Genomic DNA, 16,813 nt, shown 5'->3' on the forward strand with positions numbered 1-16,813 from the left:
TCTTATAGCACGTGAATTTTTTTAAGACATTGTTCACCAGTTCTTGTCCAAGTTATGGACAGCTCATCAGGACAGCAGCTTCAGTTAAAATTCACTGTGCCAGAGTGCAGAGGCGTCGCAACAGAACATGTCCAAAATACTTACCAGCTGCTTTTTAAACACCTCTGACAGCTAATTGTTTGGCTATAATTAAAGCCCAGTAATTGTTTCTCCACAGTCATTTTGAGAGTTCATATAAAAGTGAGTACTTGAGGTTGCCATCGTCCCTCTCACACACACACACACACACACACACACACTGACTTTGCCAGAGGCTGCAGGTGAGGCTGACTGAGGCGAGTCATCGCCCTTGTCTCGTCTCATCACTTGGCCAGACACAGTCTCTTTGACAGCTTCATCAACCACACAATGAAGACACAGAGACAGTCTGGTACGGAGCGAGATCTTCATCAAACCGGCGAGGTGGAGAAGCCACGCAAGAAACGGGGGGGGGGCATAATAGCGCAGCCGGGGATGATGGGGGAAAATGTACATGTTGCAGTTCATTAAACACCACAGGAGGTGCAATTACATAAATTGACACTGTGTAACAAAATGCAAGAATACATACAAATGTTGTTGATTGAATCCCGGCTGCATTAACTCACAAAGAGCTTCAGTTTTAACACACAAAAAAGACTGTTGGAGGTCAGCTGCTCGGAGCGGGCAGACAAGGCTCACTTCACGGCTGATGATGATTGCCTTCATAAATAATGTCAGTGTTTGGGGGTTGAACTAAATGCAATATTCATGTCCTGAGGCGTCTGGAAGGCAGCACGGATTCCTCTAGCATGGCAGAGAAAATTGGGGGGAAAAAAAGTCTCACAAACTCTCTTTGAGCGACTGTGTTGTGTGACACAGCTGTATCGGTCAATAGTCTTAACACAAATGAAATGGCTCAGAAGTGAAGCAATTTAGCTGCAGTTGGCACTCACAATAATCCCTCTGTCTTTTTGTCCGCGGCCCCCTCGATTCAGACGCCCGTTTCCCTCTTTAGTCGTCAAAACAAAGTATTCGCCCGCAGCTCTGTTCAAACGGCGCTTAACGATGACAAAGCAGATTCACGGAGACGAGTCAGTTCCCTGTTCAAATTCGCTCCGTTCATGAAGGGGATCTCGCCGTTTTAGTCCGCTTTTCTAGCATTGTTTATATTTGAACACAAACGAGCCACTCAGGCAGCGTAAAAAAAATAAATAAATCAATGTGCTGCATAGTGCAACGGCATTTAATTTCGCTAACTCAATTAAATTTTTGTGTATTTTTTTTACATTGCGAGAGGGAGAGATGCATACACAAGTCATTGATCTCCCTGCCTTCTTCTTTACGCACACACTCTCTCTCTCTCTGACTGCTATGCAAACACACACAAGTCCGATCCATTCTCATCTCTCTTCCCACGGCACCTTTTTTTTTTTTTTTTAGCGGAGAGCTATCCACATTTTATAGAGCTGAATATGAGACTGAAATAAGAGTGCTGTTCCTAAAAGTTTCTTGAACTAAAAACGAAGAGCCGCCGTAGGGTGCTCTCCTCGGCGGTCGTCCCCGGCTTTGTTCAATAAAAAATACCCTCTCCACTTTAATGGCTGCCATATTCCGCAGCTGGCTGATTCTACATTTATGTGAAGTATTTTATGTATCCTTTTTTCATGAGCACATCAAGTGCATCTAAAAAGCGCAAGAGCCGCTGCCTCATTTTATACACTGTACATGTTATTTCAGTTTTTTCCTCCCAGTTAGCAGAACTCTTGAGAGGAGTGTGGATGTGTGTGCATTAAATAAATCCACAGCCTGAACATGAGCTTCAAACTAGAGTGCCGTGTTGTCCAGGGCCGCCCCAGTTCAAGTAGAGTCATTTCAGGTAAGTCCAAGACTTTTAAGCAAGCTGGAGTCAGATCTAGAGTCATTCGAAATAAGTCCAAGATGAATGTCAACTTTTTTGAAACAGTTAAGTTATTCAAGTCCAAGTCAAGACTTAGACAACGTTGACAGGTCAAAATTGAGTGTCTGGACAAACCTAGTCTTGTGTTATTCAAGAAAAGTCCAATTCAAGTCACAATTCATCTAGGACAAGTTTAAATCAAGCATCAAGTAATTCTGAGGCCAAGTCCAAGTCAGTAAGATCACTGGAGACCTACAAATCCATGTAAGATCTCTGGTGATTGTAACTATAATAATTATCTAATTGTTTGAGACAGTCAAATCCCAAGTCATTCAAGTCCCAGTCAGGTCTAAGACAAGGCCTAGCCAAATCTCACAGATTCAGACAGGTTAAAAACTAATTCCTGACAATTCTAAATCCAGTCGCATGTTATTCAAGAAAAGCTCAAGTCAAGTCCCAAGTCATCTGATACAAGTCAAGTGTTGAGTCTATCACAGCAAGAGCTTTACAACTAGTTGGATTTCAAGTCATCTGTGAAAGTCAAGTCTCATGGCTCTCCAGACTATTCCAAGTTCCAATTCAAATCTCATCGCAAATCAAGTCTCAAGTCTTCCGAGACTTGTCCAAGTCAAATTTTAAGTCTTTCACTTCTAGTCCCAGTCAGGGCTTGTCCAAGACAATTCTTAGCATCATACACAGGACTAAGTCAAGTGTTAAAGTGTTAAAGTCTAGTCTTACTGCATTTAAAATAAGTCCACGTCAAGTTTCAAAACATAACAAGACAAGTCCCAGTCAAACCACAAGTCAGTTAGGCTTCAGGAGCGGTCCACCATTACTCTCCTGCCTGTTAGGTCACACTCGGGGATCAACACTTTTTGTCTGCCATGACGACGGCGCGCCAGAGATGCTACTGCTAACGTGAGCTGTCCAAAAACCTTCTTTTTAGTAAACTCTGTGTACACAAACAATGTTCTCAATGCTCATGTTCATGTGTAGAGACCCTGGTGATACTACAAGCAAAGTTTCATGTTGTGTAGAGCCTTCTTAGTGCTTTAGAAATAGCTATTTTGATGCTAGCGTACCAGTGCCCGTAGCACTCCATTGAAAATTAGCTTGCCCGAAAACTAAACTACAGTAAAAGTGCCTCTTTCCTCGTAATTATGCTTTTACATGAAGGTTTGACTCGTATTCAATCACAAATAAAGTGAAACTCTCGCCAAAAAGCAACCGAGGCTTTAACTCCTTTAGGTCAAGTCCAAGTGAATTCAGAAGAAAGTCAAGAACTCGTCTGGTCCGAAGTTCCTTTTGTCGAGTTCCGACTTGAATCCAGGTGACAGCTGAGGTAAAACATTTCAGCTGAGAAATTAGTTGGCCAGTTTTACAGTCACACCACCAACTCCTAAAGCCCGGCGTGTCACTCTTCGGCGAGGAAATGATGTTTGCAATTCTCTGTGGGATGATTGGGTGTTTGCAGATGTCTCCTGTGGATTAGAGTGGGACCACAGGGCTGGGGCGGTCTGTGATACGGGAGAGGTGTTGGGAGAAATCATCGTTGTGAAAGGTGAGATTTTAAGAAAGGGCAAAGAAGAAGAAAGAAGAAAGAGAAAGAGACAAACGGAGGAGGCTGGGGAAGATTATGAAAGAGGGCAGACTATAACAAAAGAAATGCAGAATTGTAACAAGCTTTGGCAGTCTTATGGAGCCAGCAGTGGCATGGCTCCTGCTCTCCGCACACAGTAGTGCCATTGTCCATCTTTCACATCCAGACAAAGAGCTGGGTTCCTCTACGGTCCACCCGCCTGACCAGGGATGGATGTTGCACTAATGCTGCACACACAAGCGCGGCAGCTTTCCTTTCTCTCTCCCTCCAAGGACTTTGACAAATTCTTTGTTCTCTTGGAAATTGTATTTCTTCTATTTCCCTTGTGTTTATGGGTTAAAAGAAAAAAAGCGAGAGGAGATAAGCATCGGTCCAACAGGACGTATTCCCAGCTCGCAAGAACAACAAAAAAGGTGACATTTGTTCACACCAAAACCACTCTCGATATTTACAAGGGCAGATGTGAAAGATTTGGCTTTTCCTCAGTGTGTGGTTCGCCTGAATGACAACAACGCCTAGCCCCCGATCGTTTATTTCCGCAGCTCATCGTGGCAGATAATTATGTTCACCCAGCCACTGACCCTGTTCATTTTTCTCTTTCACTCAGTCTGTCTGAAACTAACACAACACCGCGAAAATATGATGTAGAGATGAGGTGGAAAAAGCCGCCATGAACGCCGTTCGTTTATGTTCTGTCACCAGAGATCCAAGAACAACCCTGTGAAAACATGTTTTATAAGACCAAGCTCCTATGGTGGTGAATCTCCCTCCTCCATCCCCGCCTTTACCGCTCTCGTCTCTGTATTAAATCAATAAAAAAAAAGAGGAGGAAGAACGGGATCGGTGGGCAGTCTGTGTCTGAAGAAATGTAGCTTAAATTCCTGAGATTACATTTTGCGGGGGAAATGTCAAGGTGGATAACATTACCTGTTATCTATCTGGGGTTAGGGCCCTGACTTGGCAACCAATGAATTCACTATTAATGGATGGACAAGAAGGCAGGCTGAAAGAAAAAGGCTTTTCCAGTGTAGGGCCATTTTTGGTCCTGTGGGGTTTTTTTTTCCCCTCCACTTCTTGGAATGTGTTCAGATTCAGGATACTGACTTGAAAGTGAGCTTTGTGAGGCACAATAGCAAGTTTGTTCTCTCGTACATTTACCGTGATGCTCAGCTACAGTTACATTGTTGCACCAATGTTTTTTGTTGCCCTGCTTAAATTCTGGATCATTTTGGCTTTTGTAGAAATTACAAATATAGTGATTCACTTTTTTGAAAACGTTTAGAAAACAGATTTTGTGGGAATTAGTCCATAATTGTAATTAGCACTGTTTAAACATGGAATTGGAAAAAGAAACACAAAACTTTGACCTGTTAATATATTGTACTCGATGATGTATCTTAGCTTCTAAGCCAGTAAAAGACAAGAATCTTTAAAAAGGCGAGTGTGTTTCTCCTACAATTATATTCTTTGGCTGCTACTTTCTTTTCACCAATTTATATGCAAATTATACCACAATCCCTTTGGTACAACAAAGGATGGTTGTAAAATGTGCAATGATCATCGGTCTTCTTTTGGTTTTACTTTCTTTTATATCTCAGACACTGATTTTTCCACAAAATTACTGCTGTTGGGCTGAAAAGTTGTGTAACTGTCGCACGCCTTTTTTAACTGTCGACAGAACTGCATCAATAAAAACCACTGAAGGATTACATTTAAAAACACAAATTGTACAAACAAAGATTATCATCATCATCCTGCCTCATTTTTAATACTTTGACTTAATTTAAAATACCACCGAGTCCTCCAAACAAAGCATCAATGGATGCAGTCATAATTATTTATTTAGTACAGTGGATGCATTCAGGCAAACAGTCTGTGTTGAGAGCAAAAAAAGCTGAACATATTGGCTGAAATGCAATCTTGGAACCCTTCCACTATTGTCCAATGATGATTTTAAGTTTTACTCAGCTTTTTGTAATTCATCTGCATTCCCATCTGTGTATAGAGATTAGCTAAGTAGTTGTCAAAGATAACCAATGGCTTCTGAGACTGGATAAATCAGAGGCTGGCGCGCAGAGGAGGAAGTCTTGGCTCGGATACCCAACATCCGCTGGCAACACCAGAGACCTGCGACATCGGCTGTTGCCCCGAGAAGCTAGATAGTCTTCAGATGACAGCCGATGGATTAAGAGCAGCGGACAGCGGATCTGCACGGCCCACTGCGTCTTTCAACCATTCAACCTGGATCGGCTGGACCTGCACCAAGGAGGAAGAGAGTCGGAATAAGAGCCATGCTAATCCATCTTGGTGCAAGACAGCTGGGAAACCAGAGATTGTTGTGCCCACAGAGACCTGTCTAATATCTCGGATCAAGCTGTTGCACTCGATGGTCGTACTGTGTTTCAGGCCAACAGAGCGCAGGACTACAGCGGGACGAGGAGAGGTGGACTCTGTCTTTATAGCATTGATGCTTGGTGCTCAAAGTTGAGCTTAACTTTTGATATAAAGGTGTGGACCACATTATCATCACCATATTGCTGCTGCAGTTTACATACACTGCAATGCAGATTTAAAAGATGCACAACGTGTTACCTTCTGTAATCTGTGTAGCATGAAGGAGGTTATGCTCTTACATCGGAAATAAGTATTTTCAATGGCTGTGGTACAGTCTGCATATAGAAAAAGAGTACTAGCCTCATACAAAGCTTCCGGCTCTATAAAAACAACTAGTTTCAAGCCATCGCCTGCTGGGTGAGAGTGCATGTCTTAACTCGAGCTGCCTTTTGCGACTGGCTGCTCTCTGTTGCGAAAAAGCTAATGATTCCCTCCCCTGAAAAAAAAGGTACAAACAGAGAAGAGATGGGTGGGTGAGACAAAACCGTGTCAGCAGTTGGCAGTCGTCACTATCGCTAATTGCAGCATCTGTCACGGTGGAGGGGAGAGAAAGCTGTTCCAGGTACAGCAATCCAAATGCCAAACCTGATTTTATCACAGGCTGTCAGATTACAGCAACGCTCCACAGCAGCGGCCCACCTGCCTTTCTCCAGACTCGCTGTCAGGGACTAGATTTAGAATCCTAACACGTTTTTTTTCATTCGAAAATCTCTGTCCGTCTTTTATACCCGACCTGTGGTCTAATTTTGTGTTTTTCGGCTTCCAACAAATCAGATCACATTTGCATCTGCAAACAAGCTGTCCGGGCCAGTATTCCTCGGCTTGGACTGATGTGCGCTTTGACCGTCAGTTATCTCAAAACAGTAAAAAGCTACAAAGCCAATCTAAGTTTGCTGGAGAGGGCCCAACATTTCATTCCACCCTCTGTCACATAAAATTCTCCATCTGACACCACGCAAGAGAGGGAGTGGAGAGAGAGAGAGAGAGAGAGAGAGAGCGCTCCAGCTTCTGTCACCGAGCCACACCAGGGGCATACTAATATCAGCTCAGTCCAGCTGCTCTCCACGCCTGGATGGATAAGCTTGATTATGAAACATTACAGAGCCTCCCTGTCTGCCGTGACAAAAACCGCTGAACTGTGTCAGAAAAGGTGAGTGGCCACAATGCAGGGAGATGACTGACCAATATGCAGCGGTGTAGGATGTTGGGTGTCCGACTGCTCATTACTCCGTCGAGGTCAGGCCGTTGCCCTCAGGTGCCTTCAGAATTAAATCGTGCCTCGGCTGATTTGGGCCGAGTTTCACCACCGGACTGCCAGACCACTCACATCAAACACCACCAACTGACTGCGCAGACATTAGCTGAGAGTTTCTAGAGCGTAGATGTGCAAGAGTGACAGTTCAGACGCTCATTGATCTCAAAATGTACAAAGAACTCCGGTTATTTTCCCTTTCTCCCTCAAGACCTCTTTCCCTTTACCTCTTTTTCTCTTGTCAAACAGCCTCAGGAAAACATATTTCTCGGCGAAATTGAAACATGTTCAACTTGCACAGATGCCTCAATTCATCCTGTCTAGAGCATCTGTGTGCGTCACCGACTGTATAAAATATGGGTGTAGCTTTTTTTTCCCTTCTGAAAAATGAAGCCTGCATTCTTCCTGAAGGCCAGCTGGTTGCCAAAACGACGTCTGATTGTGTGCAAGCTTATGAGAGAATAACCCAACTTCTCACTTGATTTATTTCTTCAACAATCAGTTTCATAATGAGTTTACGAGCTCGATCACTAGTTTCCAGTCTTCTTCACTACAGCATGACATTTGATTTCTAAATCATGGTTCCATTTGGAGTAAAATTGAAATAAAGCAGTGTATGCTTTAGGGAGTGGCTGCTCTGTGACTGATGGGTCACTTCCACAGCTCGTCCTTGGGTTTTCAATGAGCTCCATTCAGGCTGTCCTCATCAGAAAAATAACAATATACTGTTGGGCAACAATGAAAGAAGCTTTCTACCACATTTCTTGTTAGGTGGCGACCTCTAGTGGCTGTAGTCTTTATTAAGACTGCAAAGGAGGAAGTGAGGAGAAATATAAAGAGCAACAAGTTTGTTTAGCGATGGATGGTCGGGTCAAACAAGTTCAGGATTTTCATTCAGGAGACCCAAAGTCAAAGGTGAGTAATTTTTAACTTAGAATGTAGTTAAGTTACATGATGAACATGAGGTACATAACGTACTCCTAAACCAATGCGTGCGTACAAGGAAGGTCCGGTACTCCTGTTGCTATCGAATGTTGTTATATATTGTTTTTGGAGATGCTGACAATTGACCTAATTAGTGGTTTCCGTATGAGGAAACGTCTGACGTATCATCAATACCTTCATTTAAACAGGAATGGTCATCGAGAGCAAACTTTTTTTGGAATTGACCGCCTGATGACACACACACATGTAAAAACAATACAAATAAAGATGAAGGTAAGTTTTTTTTTTTAAAAAGTACAACAAATTTGCAATACATTGAAAGCAATAGAGGAAACATCACTTCAATTAAAACACGTACATTTGTATCGCTCACGGTCCATTGCAAGAGATTTAAATTGATTAGAAGCGATCAGCCCGTCTAGTTTCAACACTTCCTGCAGGTTGTTCCATTTGTGCTGTACATACTCTTTTGAGAGCCATTTTTCTAATCTTAGTATTGACACGATGATCCTCAAGGACCAAATAGTCTTGAGGTTTAGTGCAGTGTGGTCTTTATTTATAATTTAGAAGACATGAGAGACACTCAGGTGGTTTGCCAAGAAGCGCTTTACAGATAAACAGAACGCAGTGCGACTGCCGCCCTACTTTCTCATATAGTCAAAACTGATATTGCACAGAAAAAAGGAATTATATGAAAATGACACTTACGGTTAAGATCTGTCTCTGCTCAGGGAATTAAAAACTGCTTGGGTAAGGAAAGGGGAAATATCAATATCTTGGTCAAAACAACCCAGTTATTGGTAGGTGATGAGATGTGAACCGTGGCCTCCCTCCTGTAAAAGTCACATGCTTTTGTTGACCCAACCAGAACCATCAATCTAAAGGAGGCTAAAAAGCTCTGCTGAGGGGGGGATTGCAGTGTCCTTTTTGACATTACATGAAGACATTCAATCAATTGTTAATATAGGAAATATTGATTCCTGGAGCTTAAAGTGAACAGTCGAGCGGGGGCCTCCTACAACCATCTCTGCTGGACATGTCCGCCTCAGGGATACTTCTAATAACAAACGGGCACAGATCTGTCATTTTACCGTCAAGACTTTAAATTCTGAAGTGACATTTTCATTGAGACTTACATAAGGCCGGCGTACATGGAAAAAACCCATCCAAGTCAAATACCCCGGTGTGACATCACCCCTTGAATAACTACAACCTACTGTATGTTTTCCTTTGGTCAGCAGGTCAACGTGTTGCCAGGCAAAACCTTTCACGACCCTCATTACGAGCACAAGGCGGCCCGCGATCATAAATACACACAGAATTTATGGATTTCATGAGGTGGCGCGTGAAAATGTCAAGGGTGTGCTTGTTTGGTGCTTCGCCCCGGCAAGCAAACGGCCATTGTGAGGAGCCCCCGCTGAAAGGCAGGGTTATTGCAGTGTCAACACTTTTAGGAAGATGGATGTATGCTTTGAAAATAGAGCGAAGTCGACCTAATCACCCCATTAAGCTGCAGTTAACAAAAAGGTCAGTGATTTCAAGCTAGACGTGTACTAACCAGTTCCAGCGGAGAGGCATTAGAGGAGTCTGGAGCAGTACAGTAAGCACTCATTGGTGATCTGCAGGATAAAAATCGGCGTCTCTTTAGTTGAGTAGTTAAAGCAAACGGCCCTTTCAGTCCCAGCTCTCAACCCAGTTATCTTTTCACTAAATAAATGCCTGCTGGGACATTGCAGAATCCACCTCGGAGGGTTACTTTCTAATGAAAACGTGGGGATTTTTGAGAGTCAACATACTGCATAGTGGGTAATCTGTCCCCAGGCTGTTGCAAAGACAGGCGGATATTGTGTTGCGTCGTCCCGTAGCATCACCCGGTCGAGCGCTGGGCTGCCAGAGCCGGCCGTGCCCATAGCCCCCGGGCATGAAGAAGCGAGTGGCGGAAGGGGGGGGGGCTGCTTTAAATTTTCCCCAGTGGAAAAAGGAGGGCCAGTGTGCCGCTAACATACCGAGAGGTCTGAATGTGCAGCATCAGCAGGACTGTGGAGGACACTTAAGGATCAAAGCTCAGCAGAACGTCTTTGAATTTCCGGATGTGCACGAAGCCAGAACTGAAAAAGTTAAAAGTCGGAGGAAGCCGTAATGACAGAATTTTCGCCGGCGACTGTGTGATTGTATTCATCAGCGTCTCCCTGTGAGGGATTTGATTTGAATACAAGAGAGGGAGCAAGGGCACGGAAATGTGATGTGAACGTGCTCCAGAGTCTGTGTAACAACCGGCATCTTCCCCAGTCTTTAACCGGAGTCCCACACACACTCCACTCGCATGTATATGGGATGTCACACACTTTGTCATGTTTTGACAGACTGAGGAGGAGACTGGGTTTGTCATTTCCGTGTCAGCCCCTCTTGTAATCATTTTTTCGTGCGTGTGTTCCTTCCTACCTACCATGTGTCAGGAGGGATTGCTTTGGAGAAAATGACATATATCTTTTAATTAAAGCGTCACTCCCTGCTTGTGCTCCTGCCTGCTACAGGATGTCACCGCTCATTTTACATCCCACACAGCTTGAACAGTCTGACAAATGCGCTCCCGCTCGGTGCCGACGTTACAACAGCATTTCACCTAATTTGATGGATAAATAATGTAATCTATAATACCATATTAAAATGTAGAAAATAGTCCAAGACGTTCACTCATAAACCACACAAATCCTCCGGTTTATTATTATTAGGTATATTATAGACAATGACAGTGCAGTCAAATAAATCCTAGCTTCTCTCTTTAGTTTTGTCGAAAGTTGAAATTTTTCCAAAGAGGCGATGATTCAACTTGGGTATTTCACAGGTTGTAATTTGTGGTGCTGTGGAATGGTGTTATATTTATATATATATAATATATATAATATTTAGTCTACGCCAAGTATAAACCAACTGTGACGTCACCACATTGGTTTGTGGAATGCCGTTTTGAAGCCTCAAGTTTGGCATCGCGTCTGTCGCCATCTTGGCTTTTTGGCCTTGATCATATTTGGACGAGTGGGTGGAGGTGTAGGCGGAGATCCTGATTGGGTCTGACTAAGAACATGCCGCGGTAACAACTTGTCAATCATAAGGTAACCAAGCCCAAAAGTGTATTTTACTCTTCATGGGACCTTGATTTACAAACTTAGCATTATGTTGTGTTAGATTAAACTCAAATAACCACTGAGACCAGAAACTTACTAGAATCTGTTTACTGAGGTAAAAACTCAAGTGAGATGTAGCATCATTTCCTCATATGCTTACATACAACTGGACTTTTCTCTGCAACCAGTAAAGTCACCCCCCTTGCTGATCATTAGATACAACTTCACTTTCAATTTGCAGACTTTTTGGAGCCAGAAGTGATGATATTTGGATGAGCTGGTGGACCTGGGGAGGATACCCTGACATGTAATGGTAGAAACTTGTCAATCACGAGGTAGCATTTCCTAAAGCTAACCGTGTATAGTTTATTTCACTCTAAATGGGACCATAACTTACAAACTGAGCATCAAGTTGCGTTAAAGAAGACTCTAAACTAGCGATTGAGACCATAATCTCATTTGAAAACTGTTTACTGAGGTAAAAAATCAAGTGAGAGGTAAGGTCGTTTTCGCATAAGCTTACTTACAATTGGGCCCTTTTTGCAACCAGTGGAGTTGCACCCCTGCTGGCCATCAGAAGGAATGCATCTGCTTCACATTTCTGTCCAGAAACCTCCATCCATGTTTTAAACAGTCAGTGGTCTACCCTAAATGTAATGTGCTACCCTTGTGAAAGCCTGAAGTTTGTGGTTGGTTGTTTCTGTGTGAGATGTTGTTTTAGGGCGTTTCTAATATTTGGCTCCTTAAAAAGTAGTCAGAAAATTGCTTCTTCTAAGTGAGTATGAGTTGTTTGATACACTTCTAGTCACTCAGACCAGACCCCGCACAGGTGAAACAAATAATTGAGCAACCCCGGCTCAGGTTTGTGTACCTGTCTCCTACCAAAAACACCAGGCCATCCGCAGTCATTCATTTCGCTTCACTTACAGTAGATGACTGGCTTTCAAGAATGAAATTTGACAGCCCTCATTAGTAATTAATTAGCTCAGACAACCACCGGGAACAACATCGTTGAATCATTTCACCTCAGCCTGATGATGAGAGGAGAGCCCCTTCGCCCTTCAGCCAAGGGGAGTTTTTCTTTTTTCTTTTTTTTTTTTTTACACAATGTTGCACCATGCTGCCATTACAACACCCTGGCTTCAATGTACCTTTTGATGGCTGTCATCGTGAAAGACGCTGATAGAAACTGCTGAAGTTAAAAAGTGACATTTCGTGTTCGCCCAGCTCAGAGAGAAGAGGTCCTGCATCAGACGGAGAGAAGCCACCGAGATACTTAGCGTCATGATTTATCCTTCATGACACTGAGAGCTTCTGTGGCAGCTTGCCCAGCCCAAGCTTGTAGTCTCCTTGTCACTGCCAGTCTCTGCGTGATGCTTAAGGTTGCCAGTCTTTTCCCGGGAAGACTTTTCCTGCTACTGCTTCCTTACATACCAACATGTTTTCTTTTTGATTCACCTCCTTGGTTCTGAGCTGCACAGAGTTCCCCCCCGTGTGTGTGCATCCCATCCCTTTTGTTGGAGGATCAAGCTGCAAATGTACAGGGGCAATTTATCCTTCACATCTCCCCCACCTCCCCTCTCCTCCTCCTCCTCCTCCTCTCCTTCCCCCAGGTGTCATACAGTTTCTCCTTTGTTACATAAACTGTGCCTGAATCCTCTCCCAGGACGCACAGAACGACAGCTCCATGCTTTTCAGGCCCGAGACTTGAATTCCTGTGGGTGCCGTTATGGTCCCATTTCCCCTGGTCATTTTTTTTCCCTCCAGCAGTGGAAGCTGAAACCCACATCTCTCTCTTAGCCCCCTCTTGCCCTCCTCCTCCTCCTCCTTCCTGCTGCCTCCTCCTCTTCCCTAGCCTCAGCCATGAACTCTGTAAACACTGAGGCTTTGTCTGCAGCTGTTGTGGTCAGTCGGTAGCGTAAATCCAAGCCCTCACGGGCCATCATGTTTGTGTACGACTGAGTTAGCGGACTGCCACTCCGGTTGACCTGAAGAGACGCGAGGGCGGCTAAAAAGCAAAGCCACAGTGACTGGTGCTGTCTGCGGCTCACGTATCCTCCAAAATACCCATAGGCGTGTTTTATGGCCACGAGTTGTGGTGTGTCCTCCTTTCACTGTGGTCTCCGTGTCACGGTTGCAACATGTGCACATTGTAGCTCCTACCGGATTAGAAGCAGCGCTTGTTACAGCCGGAAATCAATGGAAATTTAATCCCCCAGTAAAAATGAGGGATGGGTTGTGCCAACTGGGACCGAGGATGAAAAATAGCTCACTCGAAATTAAGTTTTCGCCTATTACGTTGTATTTAATGTTGCGATTAATTATGTTTTTCTCTTTATTTCAGCCACTTTTGGGGCAGAAGTACTCACAAACACACAGCCCAGATATACAGTTATCACCTCCAACAGGTACATTTAAATAAGAGAAAAACAAGACACACGACGACGCCTCGGTTAGGAAGAAACAGGGGAAAGGCTTCAACTCCAACAATTAGGCTCATCTCTGAAAATAACTTCAGTGACGGACTCTCTGCTGAACCTGCAGCATCCTGAATATTTACAATCATCATATAACTCAAATGAGTGCCCTCTAGGGTGCCCTTCCGTCACACCCGGGCCCCACCGCATAAAGCTGCTGCCCTCAAAGAGCCTGAATCCACCACTGGAGTTGAGACTTTCTCTTGATTCCTGCTGGAAGCTCAGTCATTCCACTTTGTCCATCACCATGAAGCAGACACGTGTAAGTCAGACCGCCTCAGCTGCTAAACTGAAAGGGAGCTGAGTTACAATTGTTCCAAAAATTGAAGAAAAAAAAAAGAAAAAAACTGGCTGGCTTAAGTTTGCAGACTAAATGAAGATCTGAGAAATGTTAGCAGCTCAGTCAGGCTGCGCAGTGGTCCCTTAGCTTAATGCTAACGTCAGCATGCTAACGTGATCACCGTGATATCATGTTTACAATGATGAAGTTTGTATATTTCTTTTAAATGTGTAATACGCTCAGGTGCACTGTAAATTTCAAAAGTTAACATTACTTAACAAGAGTCGGGAAACAGATTACTGCAGAATTGCTGAGTGAAGTAGACTATTAAATTTAAATTGTGCAGGCTAAAAAGTGTAATAAATTGAAATGTTGGTCTGCGAATCAATTTCACAGTGTGTAATGTTTACCGTGTTCTCCTTAGTTGGCATGTTAGCATGCTAATATTTGCTAACACAGCACTCAGTAGTCGCTATTACATTATTTTACGAGTACTCACGGTCTGGACCACATCCATCTTCACACTCAGCCTCCATTTCGATCTCAGTTACCCACCTGTGAGATTTTCGTGTCCGTGGGCAGAGGGTGTGAAGTTGGTCATTAGCACTGACCACCAACCGTTGACTCCGTGATGACGCTAAACGTTAAAAACATAATTAATCACCACAGTTACAAGGGAATCATCTGAAGGGGCACATGACTGTTTGAATATTGTAGATGTAGATGTTGAGATATTTCACCAGACGCGTGAAAACTTTGACCAGCTGGTGGCGTTACGCAAAGTCAGGTGCTGACAGGGCATTGTCAGTTGGCGTCATCATCATGAGAATATGAATGTCTGCGCTGAATTCCCAAAAAATTAGAGATATTTCAGTCTGGATCAAAGCAGTGGACCGACCAGCCATCCCTAGAGTGAAGCCAATGGCAGCGTTCACTCGTTGCACCCAGGCCTCTCTTCCATATGCACGTCGTTCGTTTTCTTTAGGCGCATTCATTTAATTATTTATTCATTTTAAGTGTTGATAGAGCCCGCTCACATGAATTTGAAAATCAGATGAATTAATCACACTCTGGCAGGAGACTCACCGCCCAGGGTCTTGGTTTTATCCCTCTCTTACCTCTGCTGTGAATCCTTCTTAATTCATTACGGTGATGCGAAGCTCAAACAGTGGTAGTCCACTAACTCTAATTATGTCTTCCCAATCCAAAAAAAAAAAAAAAAAACCCAGACAGCAATGTTCCCAGGCTGTGGATAATAAAATTAAATGAATTTGTAATTGAGTTTATTTTCTAATGGAAAGTGAAGAGAGCATTGCCCAGAGACACGAACAACAGGTAGATGAGTCATTCCTCCTCTTGCGTAGAGTAGAGCTGCTGCCAGGCGTTTTTGCATTCAGGACCGCCGGGGCCAGAGATGCACAGAGAAAACGTAATGCGTCAGATGCTCTTCTCTGGGATTCATGCGGCTTCACGCATGATCACTGCAGCGTGATGACAGCCCTCTACCTGAACATGTAAATTACTTATAAAAAGGACTTTCATTTAAATTCGGTTTGAATTATACAGAGTTTTACTGGAAAATGTCTGTTTTTAAGTGTCCAGTGTGCAGGATTCAGGTGGATTTAGGGGCCGAAGTGGATTATTATGGTTTCTTTAGTATATGATCACCTGAGTCGAATAAGTGTTGTGGTTTCGTAACCAAAGGAAAAGCTTTTTGCACCTACAGAGGGAGCAGGCCCTCTTACACGGATGTTTTTCTAACCTAAACCTGGTGCTTTTTGTGCCTAAACCAAAGCACAGACACAGCATTGTGAAATCCTGAAATTCTACACACTCTACCTTTTTAAGCAAAAACAGTTATGTGGTAAGTGCGGTTGAAGAGAACAGTCAGCGTTTGAGAGGACTTGAGCCTGAAATCTCAACTGTGCTGCAATCTTCTCAAATTTTTGCACAGTACAAATGATGGATTGCGTCTAACGAGCGGTTCGCCACGTCGTGATTTATCCCCATTAATGCCGATGTTTGTGTGTTTTAGGAATTCGCATTAACGTGCTGGATTTATTATGTCCACAACCCAAGAAAATAAATTAGGTGACGCCGCGACAACTGGAAACGATCGGAGTCCACACTGGCCAAGTTTGCCTCAGATCTGCAGGGAGGGGACTGCTGTCCTTCCGAGGACCTTGCCGCTGCCTGATCAATATATATATCCCCTCCGGTGTGAACTGAGGGAGGCACGCGGAGGATGTGTGGAATGGCCAGCGCACATTACTCTTTAAGGATTATGTGTCATTTGCCCTTTAAGATGCACATGTATTTTATCAGTGCACTCAGATGTCATAAACTTAATGCAAAAGGCCCATTAATATGAGCGCAGGCAGGCGAGTCCACGTTTTTTTTTTTTTTTCCCTTCTTCTGATTTATCTGTGGCGCGACAGAAAAAAACCCAAGTAGCTTATCCTTTTTCCAGCACTGCATCAGTCATAATTCTCAAGCTGGCACCTTGTTCTCCGCACATTTTAATGGATACAGAGCTTTATAATTTATCCTCTTCTTAACGGCAACTTCACCTGAATTAAATTCCAGGCACAGTACTTTGATTACATCCTCGCTAAGTACCACAATCTGATTTCTCCATTATGGAAAGAATGAATACAAATGGGCTGACTGAGAGGGAGACAAAAGGGGTAGGAAAGAAGAGTAGGTGGTGGTAGGTGGGTGGGGTGGGGGACACGGGGAGAGATAACGAATTAAAAGAAAGTCAGCCGGACGGACAGAACAAAAGACAAAGACAAGCCGAGGGAACAAAAGGCTGAAAAGAG

This window comes from Sparus aurata, chromosome 20, assembly GCF_900880675.1.
Source record: "Sparus aurata chromosome 20, fSpaAur1.1, whole genome shotgun sequence".
Lineage (NCBI taxonomy): Eukaryota > Metazoa > Chordata > Actinopteri > Spariformes > Sparidae > Sparus > Sparus aurata.